Source organism: Canis lupus, chromosome 14, assembly GCF_048164855.1.
Source record: "Canis lupus baileyi chromosome 14, mCanLup2.hap1, whole genome shotgun sequence".
Taxonomy (NCBI): Eukaryota; Metazoa; Chordata; class Mammalia; order Carnivora; family Canidae; genus Canis; species Canis lupus.
Window position 1 is genome coordinate 9,798,462 of NC_132851.1, and position 17,150 is coordinate 9,815,611.

Here is a 17,150-nt window from a genome sequence, read left to right on the forward strand (position 1 = left end):
CAAAATAGCAATCAAACTGAACATGTTAAACCTCCTTAAGCCATCAATGATATTTAAAATTTAGTCACATTCCTTTAAGTATTTTATCTGCATTTATAAATTTAATAATTTTATTTGCTTAAGTGATTCAAATACATGACAGCACACTTAAAACCTTAAGGGGCAAAACCTTTCTAAACCCTTACAGCTAACGTTTATGGAAGTGTTACTCTATGCCAGACACTCTTCTAAACTTTTTACATATAGATGAACTTATTTAATCCTTGCATCAATCCCATGAAGTAGCTATTCTAATTTCTACTTTAAGGTCAAGGAAAACTGAGGTATTGAAGTGATGAGTAATTTGTTCAAAGTCACACAGATAATAAGTGGCAGAGCCCTAATTAATTTAAGACATTAAACTTAACCGAGTAATGAAATCAAATTCTCTCAGGTATTCCACTACTCTTGACCAAAATTCTCTCATAACTTCACTTAAAACTTACAAACTGATATTTCAGATTCTCTTAAACACACAAAATACCTTAAAAGACAAACACAGATTATGAGGAATTTAACATAATCTTTTTCTACTAAGGATTGAGGGGTTTTTTAATTTCTATGTCCTTTTAGAATTTAAAAGTTTCAAAGGACAGTTACCATGTCAGACACACTGAGGTTATCAATCCATAAACTTAGGACCACAGTACAGTTATCTGTCAGTTAGAAACTGGGACATAGAATATGGGGCCTGGAAGAAAAAGCTTCCAGATAATCCTCCTAGAACCACAGTTGGAGTGTTGGATCATTTATTTTAGTAGTGCCCTTGGGACATTGTGTTCAACCAAAATTGTAATCTACTTCTGAAATTATAACCTACTTCTTCTGGTGTGTGTGTGTGTGTGTGTGTGCGTGTGTGTGTGTAGAACACTTGATTGGATTCTTGTGCTTCTTTTACTGTCTCATTGAATTCTGTACCCTTTTCATGTTTTCCTTCTAGCAACAACTCCATAGTTCTCCTAATGATAAATTATTATCAGCAGTTTGCAAATAAGGAAGCTGAGGATCTGAGAATTTAATCGCCTGCTCAGAGTCCAGTAGAGGACAAAGAGCACTGCTGAGATGCAAGCCCAGGTCTTCTCCAGCAGAATCGACCATGTGTTTACTGCTTCATAACTGGTTTCTAGTCCACCTATTGTGGTTACTCAGGTAACTCCCACTGACCATACAAAAACTCTGGATCTCATGTTGAAGTGATGTTCTTTCAACTTCTTTCCTCTGTCTGTGCCTTTGAAAATATTCACAGTTACTGTGAGGTCATTCATTATTTCATCAGTGAGGTACAAAGTACTCACTGGATTCCTGGGCACTGCTCTGGCACTAGGGATGTTGCAAGAATAAAATGATTTCTGCCATGAGAAGGGTTAGAATTGTTCAGACATGCCCCTCACTCCTGTATTTGTCAGGTGTTTTTTTTTTCCCCCCCAAGTAACAAAAATCCAAGTTAAATTAAATTTGAAGCAAATGGATTGCTCTGTGTAACTGAAAACTCTAAGAGCAGGGAGCCAAGCCTTCAGTGTGCCTGGGTCAGAGCCCCACAGCATGTCATAAAGTCTGTCACTCTTGATCCTACGATCTGTTTCCACATGTTCTGTCTCTGTGTCTCAATTTGCTATGTTATGGGGTTTTTCCCTGATTTTCCCTGCTGCTGACTACTTCTTTTGTGTGGCAAATGAAAATAGTTACAAATCTTATTTGCATTTTCCTTTCATCATGTGATTTAAGAAGAAACAAGAGTATCTCTTTCAAAGCTCTTGGAGAAGAAATCTTGGAAAAAACATTAATGGACACAGTTTGAGCCACATGCCCATGTCTGAATGAATCATAATGACCAGGAGTATGGAGAGGTGTGGGGCCACAAGCCCTGGGGTGGAACCACTCCCACCTAAGTCACTTGCAATGGTGAGAGGTGTTTATTTAAAGGAAAGATAGGCAGATAAACTCCTGGACCACCAGTGTATTTTTTCTCTCTACTTTTCTCCATCCCTCCCTTCTTCCCTTCTTGAGTAGATATTGTATGTCTACTATGTGCTAGTTACTGTAAAGAGACAGAAAGAAAGTATAAGCTTCTCAGAAGCTTTACTATAGTAGCAAAGAAGACAGGCATCAAATGATGAGTTAATTATTTAGTTTATTAATTTTAATTGTGATAAAGTTAAATAGAAGCACAGGATGTTAACACAGTGTATAGTGAGAAGGTAGTCTGGCCTAGAGAATTAGAGAAGGCTTTCCTGAGGAAAGTATGATTGAGATATTTATTGGAATCTAAATGAAAAATAGTAGATAACTGAAAAAAAAGGGATTGAAGAGCATGCCAGGGAGAGAGAAGAGTGGTAAAGACTCTGAAGTGGGCAGGAATGGTGATTAGACAACTAAGAGGCTAGTCTGACTGGGCTGCACTGAATATGGGAGAGAGAAACAAGAGATGGAGCTGGGGGTGGGTGGAGATAGACAAGGGGCCACATCATGCAAGGTCTTGAAAAATCATGGCAAAGTCTGATTTAGAGAGACAATGCTCTATAACTTCATTTATTGAGGTTGTGTAACCCAAAGGAATAAAATGTAATAGTAGGAGTTCTGGTCATTAGAAATGTGCCCAGGGAAGGCAACAACAGGTCAGGATATTTGACCTGAGTCCTATAAACTTTCACAAATTACTCCATGTATCTGGCAGCTGACCCTGCCCAGGGGTGTGGTTAGACCAGAAAGAGAGTCACTGCTGAATGATTCTACCACAAACTTCCTCAACCGAGAGCACATTCAATTTTTCATAAGGACGAATGATACTGGTGAGTATATTTTAAAACTCTCTTGAAATGTAAAGCCTGTGCTGCTTTTGAGTTGTGAAAAATATGAAAATGCCCAAAGCTATGTTCATTCATCCCTTCATCTTCAATCCTTTGCCAGGTTAATATCTATTCATCACTGAGCATAAGCTCAACTATCCTTTGAGAGCCTTCTCTGATGTGCAGTCTGGATCAAAATCTATCCGCTACTCTTCACTATAGTTTTCTTGCATGGTTCTCAGAGTTACTAATTATGCATTTGTGTGATACTGTTTGTGGTTGTAACAATAACCCATCCCATTAGATTCTAAGTGCCATGTGTAATGACTGTATTCTCCAGTGTGTGGCCCAATGAGAAGCACATAGTAGATTATCAATACCTATTCATGAATAGGTAATCTCAATTTTTCCAATTTGTATTCAATCTTTCAGATTTAGACTTAAATCTTGTGATATTCTAAGATTGTGCTTGGTCTCCAGTTGACTTGCTCATAATGAGCTCTCAGTAGTATTTGCTGGAAGGAATTAAATGAAGAAAAATAAATCAAGTCTGTTTTCAGAATGCCTAAGCCATGTAACTTTCTACATCTAATTTGATTAAGAGATCAAAAGCACAGTAGAACTATCCAAGTAATCTTCTTTTGAATTCCTCTCTTTGTAGAGTCACACATTCATGACCTTTGTTCCTGTCTCTGAATCCCTCTATCAGAAAAATGTCTTTTGCCGCAACCCTGGAGGGGACGAGACACAAGGAAGAGGAATAGAATCTCTGGGCCAAATAACAACCTCATCTCAACTGGCAAATATTGTGATATTCTATGGCTCAGGTCTTGTTTGTAAAGATCTTCTTAGACATTTTTATTTATTAATGCTTGTCAGTGGAGGACTATTTTTAAGCATGTATGTGAGTACACACACACACACTTCTCATTTGCTGAAAATGTCTCTCATTTTTAGTTCCTGTGCCTAACCAGAACCCTGACAATTTTATGTTGTCCTTTAACTTTCTGCTTCTTCCTGAATAAACAACATGTCCAGGCGTCCAGCAGTAGCCGGTTTGAACTACTCTGTGCCACTAGCAGTGAGATGTCAGTGATACAAAACTATTCATGGCATTTGGACTTGTAACTGTTGTACGATTCTAGAAAGAGAGGCTTGAAGATGAGTTGACATAGCTCCATCAGCAAACATCCCACCGGATGTTTTCTTAAGCATTTCTGAACAAAGTTCAACTGCCCTTTGGGAGAGAACACACATTTCTCCCTAATTTATAATTTTTGGAAGGATACCAACCAAAAAATCTGAAGAGTTCATTAGGGGAAAAAATGTCCAAATATAACAATACATTACTTGCCCATTATTCCATAGAATCATATAATTCTTTTTTAGTATCTCAGCAATTAATTAATACCATTCCTTGAAGAAGGAAGGAAACACTAGACCCATTTTGTAGCCATTGTTGAAGAAACAGGAAGACTTTACTCTTTTTGAGGTTAAGAACCTTCCTGGCTGAAGGTTCTTGGAGATTGTGTTAAATTTTTCAGTTCATGAAAAAAAATAAATAAACCCAGATTATGCTTAAGAAGTAATGCAATACATAGCTAATTTTAGGTCTGCACAATAACAGCAGAATTCAGAGTGATCTACATAAACTTATTTTTTTTCAAATGCAGATTGTCTTGTATAGTTTTTTTTTTAAGATGAAGGACCTAGTGATTTAGAAAACCTGTAATATTCATGTAGCTCAATGTGGAAAATGTTTATGCCTCATTTAATTATTTTTGCAAATTTATCTTACTTTTCTTTAGGCCACTGCAGACCAGAAATGAAATAATTGTTTCTGACTGTAGCTCCTTTCCAGCAATATTACTGAAACCTGAGTGTTCTATAACATTTTCCTCCAGTTAATGTTGGGTTTTTCCCATGTATTCAGGAGAGGCTAAAGTATTCACATATTTCATATCTCCTAGATATTTACAAAAAGTTTTAAAGTTCTGTCTTTCAGATTTCAGTCCTGATTTAATACATTTGGAATTGTTTGTACATTGGGAGGTAAAGATCCACATCCATTTGCCCCTTATAGATATTTGTTTTAGGACAATGTACTGACTAGCAGTTCCTCCTTTTTCCATTTATATGCAGTGTATCTTTGCCCTGCACCTATTTCCAGAATTTCATATCATTTTTGAGCCTTCTATTTGGTTTATTAGAAAATATGTCCAGTGTTATACTGTTACCTTGTCTCATTCATTATAGCTTTAAACTTTCTTTAGACATTTAAGAAGTCATTTCCTTCTAGCTAATTCCTAAGGAATGTTTTAGCTCTTCTTGGCTCTTTTCATATAAATTTAATATTCATCAAAGAAAAGTCCTATTGAATTTTAATTGGATTTACACAGTTACAGATTAAATAGAACTGAAATCAATGTCTATAAGCTATTGTGTCCTATTTCATATAACCATGTTATATCTTTCCATTTATGTAGGCCTTCCTAAAAATCATTTTTAAAAGTTTGATAAATTTCTCCAAAATAGTCTTAGAGATAATTTCCTAGATTTATTTGTAGGTGCTTTATATTTTCAGTTGCTATTGCAAGTAGATTCTTAAAAATAATTCTTGTCTAAAATTTTCTTTCTGGTATAAAGAACTACAGAGAGGACTCCTGTAATAATTATATATCAGTCTGCTAAAATCTCCAATTAATTATAATAATAATTTGTCCAATTAAAATTCTGGGTTTTCTGTGTGCACAATCACAGAATCTGAGAAGAAAATACTATCATTTGTTCCTTTCAAATCTTTATACATTTAATTTGTTTTATGTTCTTGTATAGTCCATATGATCTTCTAATAAGAAGACATGTTTTTTTTTGTGGGGGGAGGTTTGGTACTAATGTGAACCTATGAAAAGGTATTTGGAAGGAAAATTTGAATCATGGATCAAAGTTATTAAATTATTGTAGGATTACTCAGGGTTTTTTATATTTTATATTTTTATACAATTTTGGTACTTTTTAAATCTAGGAATTTATTTCAGCAAACTTTTCAATATTTTGACTAAAAGTTGTTTATAAAATCTTTTATGTCTTTGTTTCATCTCTATGGCACCTCTAATTTATTATTATGAAATAATAACCAATTTTAACTAAGTTTTTCAATATTATTTCTTCTTTGGCACACAAGTATTAATATTTTAGAGGGTTTTTTTGTATGATTTCTAAAACTGGATTTGGATAGATAACTATGTCTGTGTTTAAAGATGTTGGAAATTTGTTTTCAAATGCTATATGGGCTTGTAAATGATATATATGATGCAGTAATCACATATCATTCACATATATATCACATATACTCATATATGTGAATGATATATAATCATTCATGATATATATTCAATGATATATAATCATTCATATATATATATGCTTTATTTATGTTGGCAAAGAATATGTATTTGTGATGGTTGGATCCAGTGTTCTGCATATATCTATTGAATCTATCAAATTTGTTACAGTCTTAGCAATGTCTTTTATCTGCTTGTATATCCATACTGAGAAGTATTAAAATGTCTAATATTTACAGTTGATTTGTTAATTCTTATGTAGATATATCAATACTTTCTCTTTATATTTTAAAAGTTTATCATAAGAACATTAATTTAAAGCTGTTATGTCACTCTTATAAGCTAAATATTTACCATTATGTGATGACCCTCTTTATCACTAGTATGACTTTTTGCCTTAAAATTGATTTTCAAAAAAATGGATTTTCTGTGTTATTAATATAGCTAAAGAAGCCTCATTTTGATTTGCATTATATAGCATATATTTTTTATTTCTTAGTTTGTTTCTTGTAAATAATACAATATTAGATTTTATTATTCAGTTTAACAATCTATGATTTTCAAGAAGTCATTTCATTGACATATATCATACCAACTTCTACTCTAGCTTTTTTCTTGCCTTTTTTGGATTGATTGATATTTTCTTCTATTTTATATTTTCTCTGATACTGTTGAAATATGAATGTCATATATTTACAGGCTAAACAGATTTTGACATAGCCAAGTTTTATCTCTAGCAGGACATCTGTGCATTATTTTACTGAACAAATCCTCTGTCTCCTACTTTCTCTCAGCTGCAGTGAAAAGGGTCTCTCTCTTGTGGTACAGGCCTCCAAAGTGCACATTCTAGAAGAGTGATGTGTGTGTTTTATGTTCCAGTGTGGGGCTAAGAAGGAGTGAAAGCCTCTTACATTCTATGGCTGTTGAAAATGAATTTGAACACATTAAAAACACCATCACAGATGGTGTTGGGTAAACCACAAGAGGAAAACAGTAACATTTCTTTGTAAATTTTGGTTCAGAATTTATTGGTTTAAAATCAAGTTGGAAAGTAGACCTAGATAAGTGGTAAAAGAGTGTCAGGTTAAGCTGATGACATTTTCCAACTCTTCCTTGAGCAAGTCATGCATATGTGTAGTTAGTGAGGACCTCATGGCTTTTGAAAGAAATCTGTATTTGGAGCAAAATTCCTGCTGGTTAAGCAAATAATAGTTCATTCTACACTTGCTCAGCTTAACGGACATTTTCAATGCTTTCTGCACTGTATTGTGCTCTGAGGTTAGAAACCTGGGCTTGAAGATTAGATTATTGATGTGTTCAGCCATTTAATATATTTCTGAACTTGTCTCATCTCTTTCTGGCTGAACTCCGCTTGAAAACTAGGCTCTACATTCTAAAGGGGAAGCAATGCAAGAGCCGGGTTTAAGTATTCTTTGGAAGTTTTTAAAAAAGACATTTATATGTAATTTTCTGTATTGGTAAAATACACATTTCAAATGTAAATGGGAACATGGCTATCATCACTGATTATTGGGATTTTAGCCTATTTTTATATAAACTTTAGAACATGCCTTGGGGTAGTACCTAGTCCTCATAACAATTATTTGACTGTTATTATCTAATTTAAAGGATGTCTAAAAAATAAAAGCTAGACCAATACCCTTCAATACCAATGATTAAGTAATTTTTTATACTTAATTCATATCTCTTCCTTTTGGGGGTATACTAATAGACAGCATCTAGCTGTTCTGGTTTTTTTAAGTATAGTTGACACACAATGTTACATTAGTTTCAGTTGTACAACTTAGTTATTTGACAACTCTATACATTATACTATGTTCATCACAAGTAGAAGTACCATTGATATTAAAATGTCATTGACTGTATTCCTTATGCTCTGCTTTTTTATTCCCATGACTTACTCATTCCATAACTGGAAGTCTGTATTTCCCTTTCCCCTTCACTCATTTGCCTAACACCCCATGCCCCTTCCTTCTGGCAACCATCAGTTTCTTCTTTGTATTTATATTTCTAACTCTGTCTTTTGCTTATTAATTTTTTAGATGCATTTATGAATGGAATCACATGGTATTTATCTTTTTCAGTCTGACTTATTTCACTTGGCATAATACTCTCTAGGTCTATCCACACTGTCTCAAATGACACTCTCTCATCCCTCTTTATGGCTGTGTAATATTCCATTGTGTATGTATACCACATTTTTCTTTAACCATTCATCTATTGATATTTAGATTGCTTCCATGTCTTGGCTATTGTAAATAATGCTACAATAAACATAGGGGTCTATATGTCTTTTCAAGTTAGTGTTTTTGTTTTCCCTGGTAAATACCAAATAGAGGAATTATTGGATCATATGGTATTTCTATTTTTAAATTTTTGAGGAAACTTCATACTGTATTCTACAATGGCTGAAAATGAGTGAAAATATCAGTGAGGGTGACAAAACATGAGAGTCACCTAACTCTGGGAAATGAACAAGGAGTAGTGGAAAGGGAGGTGGGCGGGGGATTGGGGTGACTGGGTGATGGGCACTGAGAGGGGCACTTAACAGGATGACCACTGGGTGATATGCTATATGTTGGCAAATTGAACTACAATAAAAAAATAAAAAACAAAACAAATAAACAAAAAACAAAGGCAGATGCTTAACCCATGCACTCCTAAACTTGGGCTTTTAGATTTGAGTCTTTAAATGGCAAATGACTAAACTATGTAAAATAGTGTTTCTTGATCTGTGAGCTGTGGAATAATAGTATCTAGGAATATTCATACATGTTAATTAGTCACAAAAATATCAGTTTTTACATAATTTGGGAAATTGTGGATTTAACATACCTAAACAGGATTCCTATTGAAATGCTGTAATAGGCTAAAATGCCCCATGGCCCTAGTTAACATTCAGGCAATATTTTATCCAGTCCCTTCTGTGTGCCAGGAAGAGCACCATGTTTTGCTCAAAGAGATGTCAACAAATCTGGCATGGTTTCTGTTCTTACAGAATTTTTAAATTAATGAGAAGAGAGAGATTAAACAAATAAAGACATAAATATTCAGATTGCAAAAAATTGTATTGTGCCATGAAGAGAAAGAATAAGATGCCCTAAGAATGAGCAAGAGTACCAATTTAAATGGAGAACAGATTTAGGAGAGGCCTCCAATAAGAAGTGAGATTTAAGCTGAAGCAAAAAGAAGTAAAAATTAGCCAGGTAAATACGAGCATTCCAGGCAGAATGAACAGCAAATCCAAAGGCTTGTGGCAAGAGGAAGTTTGTTACATGGGTGGAAGAAAAGACCAATGTGGACCCCAGAAACAAGAAGCCCAAGATGAAACAGAAGAAATAATGAAGGGTAAATTCATGCAGAATTTTAGAGGCCATACACAAGATGATTTTTATCTTAAGTACAAAGGATTTTAATGAGGGGATTGGTTATTAAAAGAGCATTTTCCAAAAGAAAAATATAGTATTATATTTACTTTTTCCCAGTTGTATTTGATCATGGAAACATTTTGATGAGAAATTTCCTGGGAGCAATATCTTTGGAAAACACCCTGATAATACTTTAGAAATTCCACTCTAACCAAGGATTGTGTGCTCAGATTTCAAGTGTCAGAAAACAGTAAAAGAGACTTTACTAGTTCAAATACATTTATCAGTATCAGAAACATTCAGAAGTAGGGCCACCAACATGGTTGGATTTGGGGCTCAAATGTTATTTGGACTCAGTTTCTCTTCATCTATCTAGCCCTTCCTGTCCCTGTTTTGATTTTATTCTGAGGCCCAATAATATGACCTCAGAAGCAGCAGGATTTTCCACTGAGGTGGCAACGTGGCTGAATCATCTTTTTATATGTTCCAGGATTGCATGCCAGTGGGAAATGAGTCTCTTTGACGACATTCCCCTGAAATCCACTGCCTCTTGCTACGTTTCACTGAGATTACCATCTGGGAACCAATCCCCTAGGTAACTACAGTAATAGGATATGTTGAATGGTTTAGGCCTGGGTAATCTGCAGCCTTGGCTATTCAGATTCCCATATATCTAGGATGTATACTACTGAAAGGAACAATGTTGGGGAGGCAAAGAGCAAAACTCCAGTATGGGTTTTTTATTTAATTTACTATTTTAATTTATGTGGGTATATTCATGTCTGAAATGATCTTGTTATTTTCTTATTCAAAGTATACAAAGTCAATGCAATCAAGTTTCTAAAAGAGCACAATAATAATGTGCTGTTTGTTGTTTCTGGGTGGTTACAGAAAGTAGAAAAATTATGGAATAATGAAATAGGATACTTCTGTTGTTAATATTACTAATAATTTACTTCTATGACTTTTTTTGATTCCTTCTACATGAAAATTATTCTACCTAGAAAAGTGAATCTTACAAAAATTTGTAAGATTTTATTTGTTTATTCATGAGAGACACAGAGAGGCAGAGACATAGGCAGAGGAAGAAGCAGGCTCCCTGCGGGGAGCCTGATGGAGGATTCGATTCCAGGATCTGGGGATCACAATCTGAGCTGAAGGCAGATGCTGAACCACTGAGTCACCCAGGCATCTCCTCTCTGTGTGCTTCTAATACTATACCTTTTACTATAAGTGCCTTCTTGTATGTGTGTGTGTATACACATACACACATACATAATGTATATATGTGTGAATATATAGTATACAAGCCTTTACAGAAATATAAATCTTGAGGATTATAAAAGATGATTTATGGTTAGATTCTTTAATCAAAATGTTCTCTAAAGAACTTTTAAGATAGTAATAACTATTGGAATTTATAAGAGGCAGTCCAACTTCTGAGCATGTAAAATAAATTTTAGGAGTATAAAAAAGGGAAAAAATGTTCTTCTATGAGAAGATAATATGGCCTGAGTGATCAAAACAGACTGAGATACACTTTGGAGACTGCATAAAAACTACAGGTCAAGGAAAAGCTATGACCCTTACAACATCAACTAGCAACGGATTTTTAGTCTTACAGATTGTGGTTAACACTTCTGGTCATTTATACTTTGTTCCTCAATTTATGACTGTGGTCTAAAAATAGTTGGGGCCAAAACAGGGCAGGAATTGTCAGAGAGGGCTTTATGGATAAAATGAGACTTTGGGGGATTTTTTTAAAAGGAGGTGCTGGAAGTGCATGGGAGAGAATCCCCGTAGAAAGTCAAATAGAGAGGAAAAGAGTTTGGCAAATGGAATCTAATTGTTCCCACCTCAGTAATAGGTCCTTTCCCCCTCAAATCCCAAGAATGGTTCCATAGCAAATTCTTAAGGATTTCCAGATTGTTAGAAAACCAATGATAGACTATTTTCTGATTTTATTCCAGATACTTGTATCCCTCTAAATTCTCCTCTCATCCGGGAGAAAGACTAGGACTTTATTTGCCTTTAGAAGTGAGGAGAAAGGCAAGAATGCTTTTACAAAAATTATTCTTTTGAATTAGGTGCCTAGGTGTGGCAGTTTAAAAGCTGGTGGATTTTAAGCATAAATATTATATAAATGCGCTTTTGTACTTAGAAGTCATTGAGTATTAAAATTGTATATAACATATTCATCGGGCAGCCGGGATGGCTCAGTGGTTTAGCGCCACCTTCAGCCCAGGGTGTGATCCTGGAAACCCAGGATCAAGTCCCACGACAGGCTCCCTGCATGGAGCCTGCTTCTCCCTCTGCCTGTGTCTCTGCCTTTCTCTGTGTCTCTCATGAATAAATAAATAACATTAAAAAAAAAAAAACATATTCATCATTTGTCCTGTGCTATGTCTTTTTTTGGTTGATATACTCTTGTAGAAGTCCAAATTCATTAGAGTTTATCCCTAAAATCTAAAATTTGCAAAGATTTTAGATTTAGGAATCTAAAGTATCCTTAGACTTTGTAAGTAAAGGGTTTGGTAAACAACTAATTGTCACATAGCTCCATGAAATAAGTGTTGCATCTTTGTAAATTCTCTAAGAATTAATTTTATTAATGTAACTTCTGCAATAATTTCATAAATTATACAAAATTTCATGCATAATGTTCTGGTAATATAAGAATTTTAAGAGCTAAGATACATTAATTCAAGTCACACATATAAATAATGGTCTATTTTCTGAATGAGTCCTGAAAAATTAAGTATTATCCCACACATATTATTTGTTTCAAATGATAGGTTCTTGGGGTGCCTGCTTGGCTTAATCAGGAAAGCATGTAATTCTTGGTCTCAGGATAGTGAGTTCAAGCCTCATATTGGGAGTAGAGATTATTTTTAAAAATTTAAAAATTCCAGGCTCCACACTCAGTAGGGGTCTGAGATTTCTCTTTCTCCCTCTCTGTCTCTTCTCTGCCCCTTCCCCCCACATTCTCTCTCTCTCTCTAAAATAAATTTTTAAAAAATTTAAAAATTCAAACGATAGATTCTTGCATTCTATATATGAAAGAATACTAACATTTATATATATTTAACTAATTATGCTAACGTGTTGCATTAGTCTAAAAATGTTTTGTTTTGTTAATTAAAAAAAAAGATTTTTATTTATTTATTTAGGAGAGAGAGAGAGAGCTCAAACACCAGCAGGGGAAGGGCAGACTTTCTGCTGAGTGGGGAGCCTTATGTGGGGCTTTATACAGGACCCTGAGATCATGACCTGAGCCAAAGTCAGACAATTAACCAAATGAGCCTCCCAGGTGTCCCTAAAAGTGTTTTTTTAATAGATAGCCACATATTAATGCTTTGGCAATGCCATATACAATAAATCATCAGATATCATTAAACTAACATCAATGCTAAATTTTTAAAGAATTTTCCAATTAAGTTAATAACCATGAATCTAGCTGTTTAGAAACATGGATTTTTTTTAGCTTTATTGAGATATAATTGACACATAGGCATTGTATATATTTAAGATATGCAACTTGATGTTTTGATATATGTGTGTATTGTGAAATTAACACTATGCTGGAGCTAATCAGCCTATCAATTACCTCACATACTTACCTTTTTCTCCCTTTCTTTCGTCTGTGGTGAGTACATGTAAGATATACTCTCTTGGCAAATTTTAAGTATACAGTACAGTTATTGTTAATTATAGTCATCATCTGCCATATTATTTTATTAAGACAAACTAGGAGAGGATTATGAAGAAAGCTGACTTAAACAATGGCTATATAACACTAAAGTAGAACTCAGGGATTCCAATTTTTTTCCTTTAATTTATGTAACAATGAGGGTAGCCTCTTAAAAACATAGGCTGTGGGCTAGAACATTATGTTTAGCTAATCTTCCTTGACCTCATTTATAGGTAAAGCAGAAAAGGTGCATTCTTGTCCAGTTTACCTCCCCTACCTGGCAAGATTCTACATGGCATGTTCTATTCAGTTCTCTTCACAATTTCTGTGAGCTCCTGACATCCCAGCCTGGGCCTGGGTTCTAATCTCTATTAGCCATTATGTAACTAATTCCTCCTACTCTCAGTAAACCTACCTTCCCCATACACATGGCATGGAAATGGACTTATCTACGTATGATCCAGTTCCCAGAGTCCTCAAACTAGCTGTGTTGGTGCCAAATCAAAGGAAGCTCAGCAAAGATAGAACAGTGAACTTTACTTTCACGATTGCGACCTCCTACTCACTCTCCAAATGCACTAAGTTATGCTACCTTATTACCAGAAAACACAAAAACCTGAGGGTAAATATTCTTATTTCTAAGGGCTGATGTTTTTTCTCTCCAACATCTACATTGTTTATTCCTTCCTTTCCATCTTCATTAATTAGGGTGTGCTTATTTCCTATCTTGATTACTACAATTTTATTTTATTTTTTTAAGTTCAAATGCTGGTATCAACCCACTATTAATAATTGTCAGTCTTTTCCTTTTGGAAAACATGACATCCTCCATCTTGGAATCTTACACTGTTTCCAATTACCCTTTTCAATGAATTCTACTTTTCTAAAGTTAGGGTGGATACACTAAAGAATGCTTATATGACATATAGATTTGTAAAAGAAATTTTTACATAGAATTAGTTAGGATACTTCCCATCATGACGGATAAAAATAATTAAAACTATCTTATTTAAAAACAACAAACCCTTTATGTATGGCTGATCAAGAGGCTCAAACTTTATCAACTGAACTCCATCTTATATTCTTCTTTCTCCTTGCCTTTCTCCTGTGTTAGCTCAAATTTCAGAAAGACTCTCTTCTTGGCAGTTGCCACCAACTTACAATTTATCTTTTCAGCATTCTACCCAATGATTCCAACAAATATCTTAAAATTGTCTTATTGGCTATGATTGGGACACATGTTATTCTTGAGCCCATCATCATGGCCAGGTGATTTCAGTGCTCTAATTGATCATATCTTGGTTACATGCCACCTTTTGGATCTAAAGGTAGAAATATTTTTTATAGAATTACGTGGACTGAAGTGGAGAAGGGGTGACTATAAAAAATTAGAGTTTTATTGAAACAATAGATATGAACTATATATGAAAGGAAGAAAAATTTATAGGCATTATGTCAACAGGAAGTGTATATAAAATATAAATAAATAATCGTGAAGCTTGGATAGGTTGTTAGATTACTCCTTTCTGCTCCTGGACGCCCCCGAGTAAGCATCATTAAAGTCTCCCCTCCCACCGCCACCATGTCTAAGTCAGAGTCTTCCAAAGATCCGGAGCAGCTGCGGAAGCTCTTCATCGGAGGTTTGAGCTTGGAAATAACCAATGAGAGTCTGAGGAGCCATTCTGAGCAATGGGGAATGCTTACCGACCGTGTGGTAAGGAGAGATCCAAACACCAAGGGCTCCAGAGGCTTTGGGTTTATCACGTGCACCACCGCCACGGTGGAGGAGGTGGATGCAGCCATGAATGCAAGGCCACACAAGGTGGATGGAAGAGTTGTGGAACCAAAGAGGGCTGTCTCACGAGAAGATTCTCAAAGACCTGGTGCCCACTTAACTGTGAAAAAGACTTTTGTTGGTGGCATTAAAGAAGACACTGAAGAACATCATCTAAGAGATTATTTTGAACAGTATGGGAAAATTGAAGTGATTGAGATCATGATTGACCCAGGGAGTGGCAAAAGAGAAGTTTTGCTTTTGTGACCTTTGACGACCATGACTCTGTAGACAAGATTGTCATTCAAAAATACCATACTGTGAATGGCCACAACTGTGAAGTAAAGAAAGCCCTATCGAAGCAAGAGCAGACAAGTGTTTCGTCCAGCCAAAGAGATCGAAGTGGTTCTGGAAACTTTGGATCATGGAGGTGGTTTTGGTGGGAATGACAACTTTGGTCGTGGAGGGAACTTCAGTGGTGGAGGTGGCTTCGGTGGCAGTCAAGGTGGTGGTGGATACGGTGGCAGTGGCGATGTCTATAGTGGATTTGGTAATGATGGAAGCAACTTTGGAGGTGGCAGAAGCTATAATGATTTTGGTAATTACAACAATCAATCCTCAAATTTTGGACCCACAAAAGGAGGAAATTTTGGAGGCAGAAGCTCTGGCCCCTATGGTGGTGGAGGCCAATAGTTGGCCAAACCACGAAACCAAGGTGACTATGGCGGTTCCAGCAACAGCAGCAGCTATGGCGGTGGCAGAAGGTTTTAATTACTGCCAGGAAATAAAGTTTAGCAGGAGAGGAGAGCCAGAGAAATGACAGGGAAGCTACAGGTTACAACAGATTTGTGAACTCAGCCAAGCACAGTGGTGGCAGGACCTAGCTGCTACAAAGAAGACGTGTTTTAGACAATACTCATGGGTATGGGCAAAAAACTTGAGGACTGTATTTGTGACTAATTGTATAACAGGTTATTTTAGTTTCTGTTCTGTGGAAAGTGTAAAGCATTTCAACAAAGGGTTTTAATGTAGATTTTTTTTTTTTTGCACCCATGCTGTTGAGTGCTAAATGTAATAGTCTGATCATGATGCTGAATAAATGTGTCTTAAAAAAAATAATTGTGAAGCTCAATACATTATGACATAGTCTTGGGAACATCTGACATTAGACAGTAATTATAGAGTAATCTTTATTTTTAAAATATATAATATTTATTTTTAAAATATATAATATTTAGGCTTATTTGAAGAATCACCAAAAGTAGATGAAAGCATTTTCCATCAGATCTCACTGTAAGTGTTTTGTTTTGTTTTTTTCCTCCAGGAACCACTGATCCCTTTCCCTCTAGAAATGGGCAGGTTACCTCAACAGCACAGGCATATTCGTAATATTCATAATATTCATAAGTCTCAGGATGTTGTCAAACTTCACAATTAGACATTTTTTGCTATCTTCCTCTGTAATATCTTCCTAAGTGTCATTAATAGGATACTTAGCTTAATATATGTACTACTAATAAAGAATTTACAATGGAAAAATCAAAATCAAAATAAATAATAATCAATATAATAATAAAATATCAACAATAAAGATAAATAATAATAAAGATAAATAATAATTATAAATAATAAGTTTATGATTTAAATCTCTTTCAGGTAGCGTTTTTGCCCCTAAGCTCAAAGCAAGTGAAATTCAGAGTCATGTGCAGCAGCTGCTTTCTCTGAAGTCAGATACAATCAGCAACGTCATAATTAGGGTTGGAAAAGGCAACTGCTATAATTGGAGTGCTCAGACCGACACACAACTGTATCTTGTGGAGAAGGAACTGGGTCATGAATGGTGATGGCGAATAAGAAACTCCAACTTAGTTTAGGAAGAAGATTAGTCTATAGGTCTAGAGACCTGGCTTCTGGTCCTGATTTACCAATTTGCCATGTGATATTAGCTAAGGTTTTCACCTACCTGGGCTTCAGTTTTCTCATTTTTAAAATGTGTGTGTGTATGTGTATGTGTGAGAGAGAGAGAGAGAGAGAGAGATTTCTGTTTTCCAAATTCACTTTGAAGCACCGGGATTCTATAATCCATTAGGGTAAGGAAAGGTAAAAGCACATGAATCAGATAAGCAC

At 35.2% G+C, this 17,150-nt stretch overlaps 2 pseudogenes; both read left to right on the top strand.

Moving 5' to 3' along the window:
• The first annotated feature begins 2,675 nt into the window (after nt 1–2,675).
• The window catches only part of LOC140603700 (ubiquitin-conjugating enzyme E2 N-like), an 80,772-nt pseudogene continuing 66,297 nt past the window's right edge, over nt 2,676–17,150 (top strand).
• On the top strand, nt 12,881–16,094 carry LOC140603363 (heterogeneous nuclear ribonucleoprotein A1-like; annotated as a pseudogene).